We start from the raw sequence: 14,733 nt of genomic DNA on the forward strand, positions 1-14,733 counted from the left end.
GGTTGTATCGCAGAGCTTGGCTGTAGACGATGGATCGTGTGGTGTGGTCAGGGTGAAAGCTGGAGGCATGCAGGTAGGAATAGCGGTCAGTAGGTTTCCGGTATAGGGTGGTGTTTATGTGACCATTGTTTATTAGCACTGTAGTGTCCAGGAAGTGGATCTCTTGTGTGGACTGGACCAGGCTGAGGTTGGTGGTGGGATGGAAATTGTTGAAATCATGGTGGAATTCCTCAAGGGCTTCTTTTCCATGGGTCCAGATGATGAAGATGTCATCAATATAGCGCAAGTAGAGTAGGGGCTTTAGGGGACGAGAGCTGAGGAAGCGTTGTTCTAAATCAGCCATAAAAATGTTGGCATACTGTGGGGCCATGCGGGTACCCATAGCAGTGCCGCTGATCTGAAGGTATACATTGTCCCCAAATGTGAAATAGTTATGGGTAAGCACAAAGTCACAAAGTTCAGCCACCAGGTTAGCCGTGACATTATCGGGGATAGTGTTCCTGACGGCTTGTAGTCCATCTTTGTGTGGAATGTTGGTGTAGAGGGCTTCTACATCCATAGTGGCCAGGATGGTGTTATCAGGAAGATCACCGATGGATTGAAGTTTCCTTAGGAAGTCAGTGGTGTCTCGAAGGTAGCTGGGAGTGCTGGTAGTGTAGGGCCTGAGGAGGGAGTCTACTTAGCCAGACAATCCTGCTGTCAGGGTGCCAATGCCTGAGATGATGGGGCGCCCAGGATTTCCAGGTTTATGGATCTTGGGTAGTAGATAGAATATCCCAGGTCGGGGTTCCAGGGGTGTGTCTGTGTGGATTTGATCTTGTGCTTTTTCAGGAAGTTTCTTGAGCAAATGCTGTAGTTGCTTTTGGTAACTCTCAGAGGGTAATGGCTTGTAGAAACTCGTGTTGGAGAGCTGCCGAGCAGCCTCTTGTTCATATTCCGACCTATTCATGATGACAACAGTGCATCTCATGCCTTCCAATCGGTGGAGTCTCCTTCTGTTCCCTTCCCTCAGATGTATCATCTGGTCCACTCTCCGCCTTAGTACCTGTGGAGAGAACATGAAAACGGTTGCTTACCTGTATCTGTGCTGCTGGTACATGGACGCTCCCCTTTCTTCTTCTGGAGGTCACATGCTGCCAAATTTCTTCACCTTCCTCCTGTCCTTGCAGTGCAGCCTGCTCTGAATCTTCAGAACATTGTGCCCGTAGAAGCATATCCTGACGTCTGTCCAGGAAATCTTCAGTTTCTCTTATGCAACACGGGGTCGATACCTGTTTCTCCAGACCCTGAACCTTCTCTTCCAGTATGGAGACCAGCTTACACTTTGTACAGACAAAGTCGCTTCTGTCCTGTGGAAGGAAGACAAACATGGCACATCCAGTGCAGGTCACAACAGCTGAACGCTCCCCATCCATATTACCTTCCTTCTATGAGCTTCCTCAGGAGTTGTAGTAACTACTCAGAGAAGGCGGCAAGATGTAAGCATCAGTGGGCTCTCCCTCTGTTAGCCTCTCTGCTGTTCGCCGCTCCGCTGGTTCGCAGCTGACTGGCTTTTTATAACAGTCAGGCCCACTCAAGGCTCACCTGGAACAAAGCACTCCCAATTCACACTTTTCAAACAAACAACCAATCAAGCACGCGGTCAAACTGTCCCCACAACAGACACTCCGATACTCACCAACACAGCCTCCCTAATGCAGCCCTTAGCATACCTCCTCTCAGACAGATCCCAGGCAAACTCCCTCTGTTAGCCTCTCTGCTGTTCCCCGCTCACAGAGATGTCCAGTTGCATTGGGAGGAGTCAGTCCCGCATGATGCAAATCTCCAGGATTCAGTAGGGGATTGCTGATTGAACCCTGCCGTAAAGCCCCATGTAGATTCCAATCACCTCCACCCTGCTCCCATCATGCATTGGGTGAAGTTTGTTTCACTCCCATTGTACACTGATATTAGCTTATCTGCGTCACAACATGCATTGCAATGACTTTGTCCTGCTCCCATCATGCATTGTGATTAGCGTATTCAGCTCCCTTAATGCATTGCAATTAGTTTCTCCTGCTCCCCTCATGCACTTCAATCCTGATTCTCACAGGGATCAAGAAACTCGTCCCTGTCCCACAGGTGGAGGTAAACCCTGCCTCACTCTGGGCAGATTCTCACCCCTGGCTCACCTCAGGCTTCTCAGGCTCAGATTCTCACCTCAGGCTCTGCCCCTGGTTGGGGTTTGTCTGGGCTTCTCTCCCTGCAGCCCTGAGGGAGGTGCCCCCCATGGGTGGGTGCCATAGAGGATGCTCTAGGTACCCAGGGCTGGTGTGGGTACCCAGCAGAGATGGGGAAGGATTGGGGCTACCCCATGGCTGAGTCTCCTGGGAAAGCCCAAGTAGGTCAGCAGGCAACCCCTGGGCTAGGGATGGGGCCCCATGGGCTTGGGCATGAGTTGGCAGGATGTGTGTGTGTGTGTGTGTGTCTTGGTTTGCAAGGAGGGGATGCAGGAGTCAGATGGATGCCTCCACTTTATTTCCATGCCATCCCTCCCCCGTGGCGCCCCCTAGGGGCCGGGTAAATAGATTGTTTTCCTGTGGAAATCCAGACGCCGCCGCACGGTGACCATAACGGGGATGGCTTCCTTTGCACGAGGCACCGTGGCAAACTGCAACGGAGAGGAGATGGGTCAGGGGGGAGGGCACCCTGAGGTGCTGAGCCTGGGCACCCAGCTCCCCTCAGGACACCCAGCCCCCCCATCTCCTCATTGCACCCGGCTCCCCCATACCCCCAACCCCACATGCACCCAACCCCCACATCTCATTGCACTCGGCACTCATTGCACCCATTCACCCAAACCTGCCATTGTACCGAACTCCCCATGCACCCAGCCCCCCCATCTCTTCATTGCACCTGGTTCTCCACATGCACCCAGCCCTACCTCCCTCCAGTGCACCCAGCCCGTATCCCTCCATTGCACCTAACACTCCCATTGCACCCAGCTCCCCATGCATCGAGATTCTGATCCCTCCAGTGCACCCAGTCCCAATGCTCCCAGCCTCCCCGCTCCCAGCCCCCCCGTGCACCCAACCTCCAGTCCTGATGCCCCCCTACCCCCACTCACTATGTAGGGGGGGCTCCAGGGCCCAGGCCCCGCCGCGTTGAGGGCCCGCACGCGGATTCGATACTGGGTCCCAGGGCTCAGGTTCTGCAGCCGCTCGGGTGCCTGGGCACAGAACCACTGGCTGCGGGTCCCGCTGGGCTCCTGCAGACGCAGCTCATAGAGTGACACCCAGTCACTTCCGCGTCTGGTGACCCACCACAGCTGGGGGCAGAGGGCGGAGATGAGAACTAGGCACAGAGACCCCCTAATCCAGCCCCCCCTGACTGGGCACAGACCAGAGACCCCTGATCCCAGCCCCCCCTCGACCAAGCACAGACCAGAGACCCGCAACTTCAGCCCCCCCACCCCCAACTGGGCACAGACCAGAGACCCTTGACCCCAGCCTCCCTGACTGGGCAGACCAGAGACCCCCAACCTCAGCCCCAGCAACTGGGCACAGACCAGAGCCCCCTGATCCAAATTCCCCCCCACTGGGCACAGACCAGTGACCCCTGATCACAGCCTCCCACACTGTGCAGACCAGAGACTCCCAACCCAAACTCTGTTCAGCAAAGGTTTGATCAAACTTGTGTCCAAGCACCCAGCCCAAGTGATTTACACCAGAAACACGAAGGGTGGAGATGCACCTGCTCGCGGATGCTTAAAAACGTTTTCCAGCCACCTCTGCGATATTTCTTATGTAAATGTATACAATAAAATTGTTGAATTAAAAACAAAAACAAAAAACCCAGGCTCCCTGACCAGGCATGGACCAGAGACCCCTGACCCTAACCCCCCTGGATGGGGCACAGACCATAGACCCCTTTAAAGCCACCAAGCCCAGTGCCCCCTTTGAGCTCAGGGCTCCCAATCCCTGGAACCCCTTTGACCCCCCAGCACCCCTAATCCCAGCAGCCCCTTGGTCCCAGCACCCCCCAATCCCAGCCCCCCCACCTGCGCAGTGGCAGGGCCGGCGACATGCTGGCAGAGGACGGGCGCCCATGGGGGCTCCATGCAGACGGGTGACTCAGCCCCGCTGTCAGAGGTGTCACCTTCGCTGCCCTCCGGGCCCACGGGGGCGGGAGGGGGGCACCGGCAGGGGCGGCTGCCCCGGGGCTTGGCCTCCCGGCTCCCCCCCAACTCCCGGCAGGCCAGCAGCTCCTCCAGGCTGCAGTGCAGGCTGCTGGCCCCCACTGGCCCAGCCCTGGCCCCCCAGGCTCTGCTCCCCAGCGTGCTGGAGCTGGTGCTGTCCATGTCCCAGGGCAGAGAGGGGTCCTCGGTGGGATCCATGAGGCTGGGGGGAGCAAGGTCACAGTCAGGGCCCCCCCAGATCAATGGGGACCCCAGTGCCACTCCCACCCTCAGCCCCTTCTCACTGACCGAGACTGCCCCCCCAGTGCCAGCTGTGACCCAAAACCCCTACCCCCCAGACCTCCCAGCCATGCCCCAAATCCTGACCCCCTCCACAACCCTAACTGTGACCCCCTACACTGACCCCCACAACCTCAGTGGTGACCCCACACAACCCCACCCCAGCTTCCCCCCTCCAATACCCCAGCCCTCCACCCATGTCCCTCACCTGTGACCCCAAATCCTGAGCCCTCTGAACCCTCCACCAACCCCCCTTCCCAAACCTAAGCCGCCCATTGACCCCCAACCCCCACCAACTGTGATCCCAAATACACCCCAACCCCCAACACCTGACGCCACCCCACACCTGCCCCACTCCCATGCTACTGTGACCCCTCCCATTTAGCACCACCGTGACCCCTTATGCCGACTCAGGCCCTGCCGTCCCTCACTGCTCAACCCCTCTGAGCTCATATCTGCCCCACCCCAACCTGACTGGAACGACCCCAACCCCTGTCAACCCCTAACCGCCCCCCAGGAAGGGAGCCTGGCCAGCCCAGCTCTGTCACCACTGCAAGGGGGCAGTCAGTGTCAGCTACAATCGCAGCAGGGCAGGATCCAGTGGGGAGAGGGGAGTTTCTGCAGCTGAGGGCAGGGCGAGGCGGGTGCTGTTTTAGCCCCATTGTGACTCTTGTTGGCCTGGCCCTACTGTGACCTGCTGGGTGACCCTGGGCGAATCACCATCCCATTTGGGGCCTCAGTTTACCCACCACCATACCGTGTCTATTCAGACAAGCTGTGGGGCAGGGCAGCACCTGGTTCAACAGGGCCCTGATCTCAGCTGGGGCAGGGCCTGTCTCTGGCTGTGTCTGGGCAGCACCTGGTGCAACAGGGGCCTGATCTCAGCTGGGGCAGGGCCTGTCCCCTCATGGTGTTTCCGGACAGCAGCTGGCAGAATGGGGCCCTGATCTCAGCTGGGGTCTCCCGGCACTGCCCTAACCACGTAACAGCAGCAGTAATGACGGGTGCAGAGCAAATCTGTCAAATGCGGCCCAAGTGTAACCCGCGCAGTGAGGCCTGCCTGAGTCTGCAGAAAGCCTCCCCTCCTCCCACCCCAGACTTTCCCACAATTCCCTAGGGCTCCTGTCCATAGCTCCGGGAATAAACCCATTTGGTTTTCATTCCTCAGGGTCTAGGGCCCCCATGTGGCCTCCTACGTGCTCCATTCCCTTGTTCCCAAAAGACAGAAATGTTCCAGCTGACGTAGAGGCCAAGTTTGCCTTAAATTCACCTGCCTCTTCCCCCCCACCCCGAAATAAGACAGCAAGTCACCCCAGGGAAGATGTTGCAGAAACTCCTCCCAAAGCTGCAGCCCCCACCAAGGGTGCATCTCGATCCCAACCCACAGCCCCCCCATTTCAGACCAGGAACCTCAGCCCCCAAAGCTGCAGTCTCCCCCAGTGATGCACCTCAATCCCGACCCGCAGCCCGCCATTTCAGACCAGGAGCCTCAGCCTCCAAAGCCGCAGTCTCCCTCCATGATGCACCTCAATCCCGACCCGCAGCCCCCCATTTTAGACCAGGAACCTCAGCCCCCAAAGCCGCAGTCTCCCCCCGTGATACACCTCAATCCCAACCCGCAGCCCCCTGGTCCCATTTCTGATGATGGTTGAGTGTGGAGCTTTTTAAGGCACTTTTCTCATTGGGGCTGCGTGATAGGGCCCTGGCCTGCTGGTCCCTGGCTCCCCAGAGAGCTTTGTTCGAATCCTACTTCCATCCGCTCTGAGCTTTGTTTTCCTGAATCAATTTCCTCCCAGGCACTGCACACAAACCTCCAATGGCTTAGCCCAGTGCAGGTTTCTAACTAAGGCCTGTCAGGGCCCAGGGCTGGGGAACTGCCAGGAGTTAGGGGGCTTATTCCTTCACCCACTTACTTCCCTGGTCCTTCTCGCATGAACAGAGAGCAACAATACCCGAAGTCCAAAGGTGCAAACAATTCGATGTTTATTGGGGTGAACTTCCAGCAAGCATGATTCCAGTTTCCTTCCTTAGTGTCCCCCTTCCCAGCTCTGACACCACAGAGCCTTACACCTGTGTCCCTGTTCCCATTCCTACCCTGAGCCAAACATGATTCCAATTTCCTCACCCCCATTCCCTGTTCCCATTCCTACCCTGAGCCAAACATGATTCCAATTTCCTCACCCCCATTCCCTGTTCCCTTTCCCCCCGCCACTTCCTGACTGACTGCAGACTACATAGTAAAACTTGAGTTCCGCTTAGCTATACCTTAACCACTCATTTTCCTGAAATTTAACTAACCAATCCTAACATATTGTAACATGATTATGTAACCAATTATATCCCACCACCTTAATTAGTTTACACCCAGCAAAATTAATTATACAGCAGACAGAAACAATCACAGAACCAGACAGAGTTTATATAGACAAAGAATAGCAAAGTGGGAACTATAATGACAAGACAACACAGAAGCGAGGATTTCACATCCCAGCGATTGATAAGTGAGTTCTTGCCAGACAGGATGCTATCAAACTAAGTTTCCTTTTACATTTTCTAGGCACTTCCCTTTCTCGGGAGGCGATCAGCACTATCAGGACAGGATTGTATCCTAACAGCCCAATAGCACCTTCTTTCAATGTGACTAGTTTGGAATGTGAGGAGGTGACCGGTCGCTTCCCAGCTTATGGCTGCCTCTGCTGCTTAGCCAAAGGCCTTAGCCTAAGAACAGGGTCTCAGACTGTCACAGTGAGAAAAGGCCTTTACACTGGCAGACAGTGATTTTGATTCTTTCTTTTATACCTCTAGAACTAGCCAAGTGATAAGAATACACCTCAATTCTTCGAGTACAGGCCTTTACCGACAGGCCTGAATATCTATATCCTAACACCGGGTAGCTGGTGATCGGACAGTAAATGACGATGACGGGCCCCAGTCTGATTTCACCCCCCTCCGCCCCCCGCAATGCCTAGATTGCCTCCTCTGCAGCGTAGACAGCATCAGCACCTCCCACTGCCGGGCCTGCCACCGTCTCGGTGCCCGAGGAACCGGCTAGTCTGTGGAAGGGCAGAGTCAGGGAAGGGAAAATGTGATGGAATTCTGGGCGGTTCACCAGCGCTCAGGGAGATGAGGGGTGTGTCGGGGGATGGATGGAGGGTGGACAAATACAGGGTGTGTCTGGGGATGGACAAATACAGGGGATGGGGTGTATTATGGGAATAGATAGAAGTGTGTGTACCAAGATAGATCAATAAGGGGTGTATTATGGAGATAGATAGAGGGGGCGTATGGGGATAGCTAGATAGAGGGGGTGTATGGGGATAGATAGATAGTGGGGGCATACGGGGATTGATAGATAGAAGGGGGCATACGGGGATAGATAGATAGCGGGGGCATATGGGGATAGATAGATAGAGGGGGTGTATGGGGATAGATAGTGGGGGCATACTGGGATAGATAGATAGAGGGGGCGTACGGGGATAGCTAGATAGAGGGGGTGTATGAGGATAGATAGATAGTGGGGGCATATGGGAATAGATATATAGAGGGGGGCATACGGGGATAGATAGATAGAGGGGGTGTACGGGGATAGATAGATAACGTGGGCGTATGGGGATAGATAGATAGAGGGGGGCATATAGGGATAGATAGATAGAGGGGGCGTACGGGGACAGATAGATAGAGGGGGTGAATGGGGATAGATAGATAAAGTGGGCATATGGGGATAGATAGAGGGGGTATATGGGGATAGATAGAGGGGAAGAATTATGGAGACAGATAGGTGAGGGGTGTATAATGGGGATACCTAGCTAGCTAGATGCAGCATGTGTATGGAGAGAGACAGCCAGACACCTAGCCAGCTGGGGTGGGTGGGGGTCTGTATGCGAATGGGGCTGGCCGGTCTGTGGGTATGTCTACACTACATAAGGAATAAGGTCGAATTTATAGAAGTCGGTTTTTTAGAAATCGGTTTTATATATTCGAGTGTGTGTGTCCCCACAGAAAATGCTCTAAGTGCATTAAGTGCATTAACTCGGCGGAGCGCTTCCACAGTACCGAGGCTAGAGTCGACTTCCGGAGCGTTGCACTGTGGATAGCTATCCCACAGTTCCCGCAGTCTCCGCTGCCCATTGGAATTCTGGGTTGAGATCCCAATGCCTGATGGGGCTAAAACATTGTCGCGGGTGGTTCTGGGTACATATCGTCAGGCCCCCGTTCCCTCCCTCCCTCCGTGAAAGCAAGGGCAGACAATCATTTCGCGCCTTTTTTCCTGAGTTACCTGTGCAGACGCCATACCACGGCAAGCATGGAGCCCGCTCAGGTAACCGTCACCCTATGTCTCCTGGGTGCTGGCAGACGCGGTACGGCATTGCTACACAGTAGCAGCAACCCATTGCCTTGTGGCAGCAGACGGTACAGTATGACTGGTAGCCGTCATCGTCATGTCCGAGGTGCTCCTGGCCACGTCGGCTGGGAGCGCCTGGGCAGACATGGGCGCAGGGACTAAATTTGGAGTGACTTGAGCAGGTCATTCTCTTTAGTCCTGCAGTCAGTCCTATTGAACCATCTTATGGTGAGCGGGCAGGTGATACGGACTGCTAGCAGTCGTACTGTACCATCTTCTGCCAGGCAGGCAAGAGATGAGGATGGCTAGCAGTCGTACTGTACCATCTTCTGCCGAGCAGCCATGAGATGTGGATGGCATGCAGTCCTTCTGCACCGTCTGCTGCCAGCCAAAGATGTAAAAGATAGATGGAGTGGGTCAAAACAAGAAATAGACCAGATTTGTTTTGTACTCCTTTGCCTCCTCCCCTGTCTAGGGGACTCATTCCTCTAGGTCACACTGCAGTCACTCACAGAGAAGGTGCAGCGAGGTAAATCTAGCCATGTATCAATCAGAGGCCAGGCTAACCTCCTTGTTCCAATAAGAACGATAACTTAGGTGCACCATTTCTTATTGGAACCCTCCGTGAAGTCCTGCCTGAAATACTCCTTGATGTACAGGCACCCCCTTTGTTGATTTTAGCTCCCTGAAGCCAACCCTGTAAGCCGTGTCGTCAGTCGCCCCTCCCTCCGTCAGAGCAACGGCAGACAATCGTTCCGCGCCTTTTTTCTGTGCGGACGCCATACCAAGGCAAGCATGGAGGCCGCTCAGCTTACTTTGGCAATTAGGAGCACATTAAACACCACACGCATTATCCAGCAGTATATGCAGCACCAGAACCTGGCAGAGCGATACCGGGCGAGGAGGCGACGTCAGCGCGGTCACATGAGTGATCAGGACATGGACACAGATTTCTCTGAAAGCATGGGCCCTGCCAATGCATGCATCATGGTGCTAATGAGGCAGGTTCATGCTGTGGAACGCCGATTCTGGGCTCAGGAAACAAGCACAGACTGGTGGGACCGCATAGTGTTGCAGGTCTGGGACGATTCCCAGTGGCTGCGAAACTTTCGCGTGCGTAAGGGCACTTTCATGGAACTTTGTGACTTGCTTTCCCCTGCCCTGAGGCGCATGAATACCAAGATGAGAGCAGCCCTCACAGTTGAGAAGCGAGTGGCGATAGCCCTGTGGAAGCTTGCAACACCAGACAGCTACCGGTCAGTTGGGAATCAATTTGGAGTGGGCAAATCTACTGTGGGGGCTGCTGTGATGCAAGTAGCCCACGCAATCAAAGATCTGCTGATATCAAGGGTAGTGACCCTGGGAAATGTGCAGGTCATAGTGGATGGCTTTGCTGCAATGGGATTCCCTAACTCTGGTGGGGCCATAGACGGAACCCATATCCCTATCTTGGCACCGGAGCACCAAGCCACCGAGTACATAAACCGCAAGGGGTACTTTTCGATAGTGCTGCAAGCTCTGGTGGATCACAAGGGACGTTTCACCAACATCAACGTGGGATGGCCAGGAAAGGTGCATGACGCTCGCATCTTCAGGAACTCTGGTCTGTTTCAAAAGCTGCAGGAAGGGACTTTCTTCCCAGACCAGAAAATAACTGTTGGGGATGTTGAAATGCCTATATGTATCCTTGGGGACCCAGCCTACCCCTTAATGCCATGGCTCATGAAGCCGTACACAGGCAGCCTGGACAGTGGTCAGGAGCTGTTCAACTACAGGCTGAGCAAGTGCAGAATGGTGGTAGAATGTGCATTTGGACGTTTAAAGGCGCGCTGGAGCAGTTTACTGACTCGCTTAGACCTCAGCTAAACCAATATTCCCACTGTTATTACTGCTTGCTGTGTGCTCCACAATATCTGTGAGAGTAAGGGGGAGACGTTTATGGCGGGGTCGGAGGTTGAGGCAAATCGCCTGGCTGCTGGTTACGCGCAGCCAGACACCAGGGTGGTTAGAAGAGCACAGGAGGGCGCAGTACGCATCAGAGAAGCTTTGAAAACCAGTTTCATGACTGGCCAGGCTACGGTGTGAAAGTTCTGTTTGTTTCTCCTTGATGAAACCCCCCGCCCCTTGGTTCACTCTACTTCCCTGTAAGCCAACCACCCGCCCCTCCTCCCTTCAATCACCGCTTGCAGAGGCAATAAAGTCATTGTTGCTTCACATTCATGCATTCTTTATTCATTCATCACACAAATAGGGGGATGACTACCAAGGTAGCCCAGGAGGTATGGTGGAGGAGGGAAGGAAAATGCCACACAGCACTTTAAGCACAGCACTTTAAAAGTTTACAACTTTAAAATTTATTGAATGACAGCCTTCTTTTTTTTGGGCAATCCTCTGTGGTGGAGTGGCTGGTTGGCCGGAGGCCCCCCCACCGCGTTCTTGGGCGTCTGGGTGTGGAGGCTATGGAACTTGGGGAGGATGGCGGTTGGTTACAGAGGGGCTGCAGTGGCAGTCTGTGCTCCAGCTGCCTTTGCTGCAGCTCAACCATACACTGGAGCATACTGGTTTGGTCCTGCAGCAGCCTCAGCATTGAATCCTGCCTCCTCTCATCATGCTGCCGCCACATTTGAGCTTCAGCCCTGTCTTCAGCCCGCCACTTACTCTCTTCAGCCCGCCACCTCTCCTCCCGGTCATTTTGTGCTTTCCTGCATTCTGACACTATTGGCCTCCATGCATTCGTCTGTGCTCTGTCAGTGTGGGAGGACAGCATGAGCTCGGAGAACATTTCATCGCAAGTGCATTTTTTTTCTTTCTAAGCTTCACTAGCCTCTGGGAAGGAGAAGATCCTGTGATCATTGAAACACATGCAGCTGGTGGAGAAAGAAAAAGGGACAGCGGTATTTAAAAAGACACATTTTATAAAACAGTCGCTACACTCTTTCAGGGTAAACCTTGCTGTTAACATTACATACATAGCACATGTGCTTTCGTTACAAGGTCGCATTTTGCCTCCTCCCACCGCGTGACTACCCCCTCAACCTTCCCCCCTCCCTGTGGCTAACAGCGGGGAACATATCTGTTTAGCCACAGGCAAACAGCCCAGCAGGAATGGGCTCCTCTGAGTGTCCCCTGAAGAAAAGCACTCTATTTCAGCCAGGTGACCATGAATTATATCTCACTCTCCTGAGGATAACACAGAGAGATAAAGAACGGATGTTGTTTGAATGCCAGCAAACATACACTGCAATGCTTTGTTCTACAATGATTCCCGAGTACGTGTTACTGGCCTGGAGTGGTAAAATGTCCTACCATGAAGGACGCAATAAGGCTGCCCTCCCCAGAAACCTTTTGCAAAGGCTTTAGGACTACATCTAGGAGAACCGCAAATGCCAGGGCAAAGTAATCCTTTCACATGCTTGCTTTTAAACCATGTATAGCATTTTAAAAGGTACACTCACCAGAGGTCCCTTCTCCGCCTGCTGGGTCCAGGAGGCAGCCTTGGGTGGGTTCGGGGGGTACTGGCTCCAGGTCTAGGGTGAGAAACAGTTCCTGGCTGTCGGGAAAACCGGTTTCTCCGCTTGCTTGCTGTGAGCTATCTACAACCTCCTCCTCATCATCATCTTCTTCGTCCCCAAAACCTGCTTCCGTATTGCCTCCATCTCCATTGAAGGAGTCAAACAACACGGCTGGGGTAGTGGTGGCTGAACCCCCTAAAATGGCATGCAGCTCATCATAGAAGCGGCATGTTTGGGGCTCTGACCCAGAGCGGCTGTTCGCCTCTCTGGTTTTCTGGTAGGCTTGCCTCAGCTCCTTCAGTTTCACGTGGCACTGCTTCGGGTCCCTGTTATGGCCTCTGTCCTTCATGCCCTGGGAGATTTTCACAAAGGTTTTGGCATTTCGAAAACTGGAACGGAGTTCTGATAGCATGGATTCCTCTCCCCAAACAGCGATCAGATCCCGTACCTCCCGTTCGGTCCATGCTGGAGCTCTTTTGCGATTCTGGGACTCCATCATGGTCACCTGTGCTGATGAGCTCTGCATGGTCACCTGCAGCTTGCCACGCTGGCCAAACAGGAAATGAGATTCAAAAGTTCGCGGTTCTTTTCCTGTCTATCTGGCCAGTGCATCTGAGTTGAGAGTGCTGTCCAGAGCGGTCAGAATGGAGCACTCTGGGATAGCTCCCGGAGGCCAATACCATCGAATTGTGTCCACAGTACTCCAAATTCGAGCCGGGAACGTCGATTTAAGCGCTAATCCACTTGTCAGGGGTGGAGTAAGGAAATCGATTTTAAGAGCCCTTTAAGTCGAAATAAAGGGCTTCACTGTGTGGACAGGTGCAGGTTTACATCGATTTAACGCTGCTAAATTCGACCTAAAGTCCTAGTGTAAACCAGGGCTATATGTGCTGATAGGTCTGTACCACCTGTCAGGGGTGGGGGGAGGCAGCCAAGGTGGGGCTGGGTGGGAGAGGGCTGGGAGCTAGTTTAGGGGTCAGTGCCGATAATACAGGCTCTTCCTTGAACCCACTGAATTAAGCAGCTGCATTGCTCTAAGTCTGCTATGGGTCTGACTGGTGGATGAGAATTTAAGGCCAGAGGCGATGTGGACTCAGCAGTGAGGCCGCACCCAACCCTGACACAATACAAGAACTGGACCTGCCCCAGAAACACCCCAGGGCCCTGCCCCTCCATGCCAGGTGCACCAGGGGTGGGCAGGATCCACGTGTGAACAGGCTTAGTGTGGGGGGGATCCAGGTGTGGGTTGAGAGGCCTCTGTGTGGGGCAGTCTGGGTGTGGGTGGCTTAGTGGGGGATCCAGGTGTGTGGGGAGAGGATCTGGATGCACAAGGGCTTGTCGTGGGGGTCTGGGTGCAGTAGTAATGGGACTCTGCAGGGGGGTCCAGGTGCAAGTGGCTGGGGCTCAGCAGGGAAGGATCTGGGTGTGGGGGGCTCAGTGGAAGGTCCAGATGCTGGGGGAGTGGAGCTCAGTGGGGTGGGGATCCAGGTGCAGCTGGTTGGGGCTCAGTGGGGTGTGGATCTGGGTGTGGGTGGCTCATTGGGGGTGGTCCAGGAGCAGGGGGAATGGGGCTCATCAGGGGGGATTCTGGGTGTGTTTGCAGGGGGTGAGGCTCAATGGGCAGATCTGGGTGTGATGGGGTTTGGATGCACGGGGGATTGGGCAGATGGGGGAACAGCTCTCTGTACAGTGATCCCTCCCCCTGCAGTTGAGGAGCAATGGGCGGGCAGTTCACAGAGCTTCTTACAGCTGGGGGAGAAATCTGGGGGTGGGTCTGTTATGGCCCTGGATGCCGGTGCAGGGGAAGAGGAAGTCCCCTCCTCCCCAGCCCGGCCAGGACTAGCAGCTGAGTCCGGCGCAGGGTAGGAGCCACCAGCCAGGTCTTCCCCAGTCCTGCCCCCTGCCCCGCAGTGACTTACCTCTCTGCTGGCTGCCCTGGGCACCCCAAACTTCTGGGGAGGGTCGTATGACTGCTCTTGTGGCTTCCCTTTGCTTCCCCCTTCAGAAAGTCATTTTTCTGCAGGGAAGCAAAGAAATCTGTGGGGGACATAAATTATGTGCATGCAAAGTGGTGCAGAATTCCCCCAGGAGTAATATCTGGTGTGTGAGCTAGAGCGGGAGCTTTTAGAAAGAGATGCCCAATCTCAATGGAAAGTCGGAGTAATGGAGCTTCCACCTCATTCCTATGCAAAGAGATCTATCAGTTAGCCATTTTCAAATCGATTCCCCCTAACAGGGTCCCCTAGTCTGTGGCTGGAGTTTGCAGACCGTGCTGTAATACATAATAAGCTTGCTATTCATTTTGCACCAGGGGCTCAATTGTAAACTGGCATTTGCCACTGCAACTGGGTGAAAATTATCAGGTCAATTTTTTTTTTCTCACGAAAATCTTGCAGATTTGGGTTGATCAAAATATTTCAGAA

General features: G+C 54.2%; 1 long non-coding RNA gene across 1 annotated transcript in view; it reads right to left on the minus strand.

Annotated features, from left to right (window-relative positions):
* Nucleotides 1-407: 407 nt before the first annotated feature.
* LOC140902592 (uncharacterized) overlaps nucleotides 408-14,733 on the minus strand; it is a 29,688-nt gene continuing 15,362 nt past the window's right edge. The window contains exons 2-4 of the long non-coding RNA XR_012156091.1: nucleotides 3,107-3,307; nucleotides 1,151-2,650; nucleotides 408-1,045 (exon numbers count right to left, since the gene is read on the minus strand). This is a non-coding gene — a long non-coding RNA (uncharacterized lncRNA). The remainder of the gene's footprint in view (nucleotides 1,046-1,150; nucleotides 2,651-3,106; nucleotides 3,308-14,733) is intronic.

This window comes from Lepidochelys kempii, chromosome 24 (assembly GCF_965140265.1).
Source record: "Lepidochelys kempii isolate rLepKem1 chromosome 24, rLepKem1.hap2, whole genome shotgun sequence".
In the NCBI taxonomy this organism is placed as follows: domain Eukaryota; kingdom Metazoa; phylum Chordata; order Testudines; family Cheloniidae; genus Lepidochelys; species Lepidochelys kempii.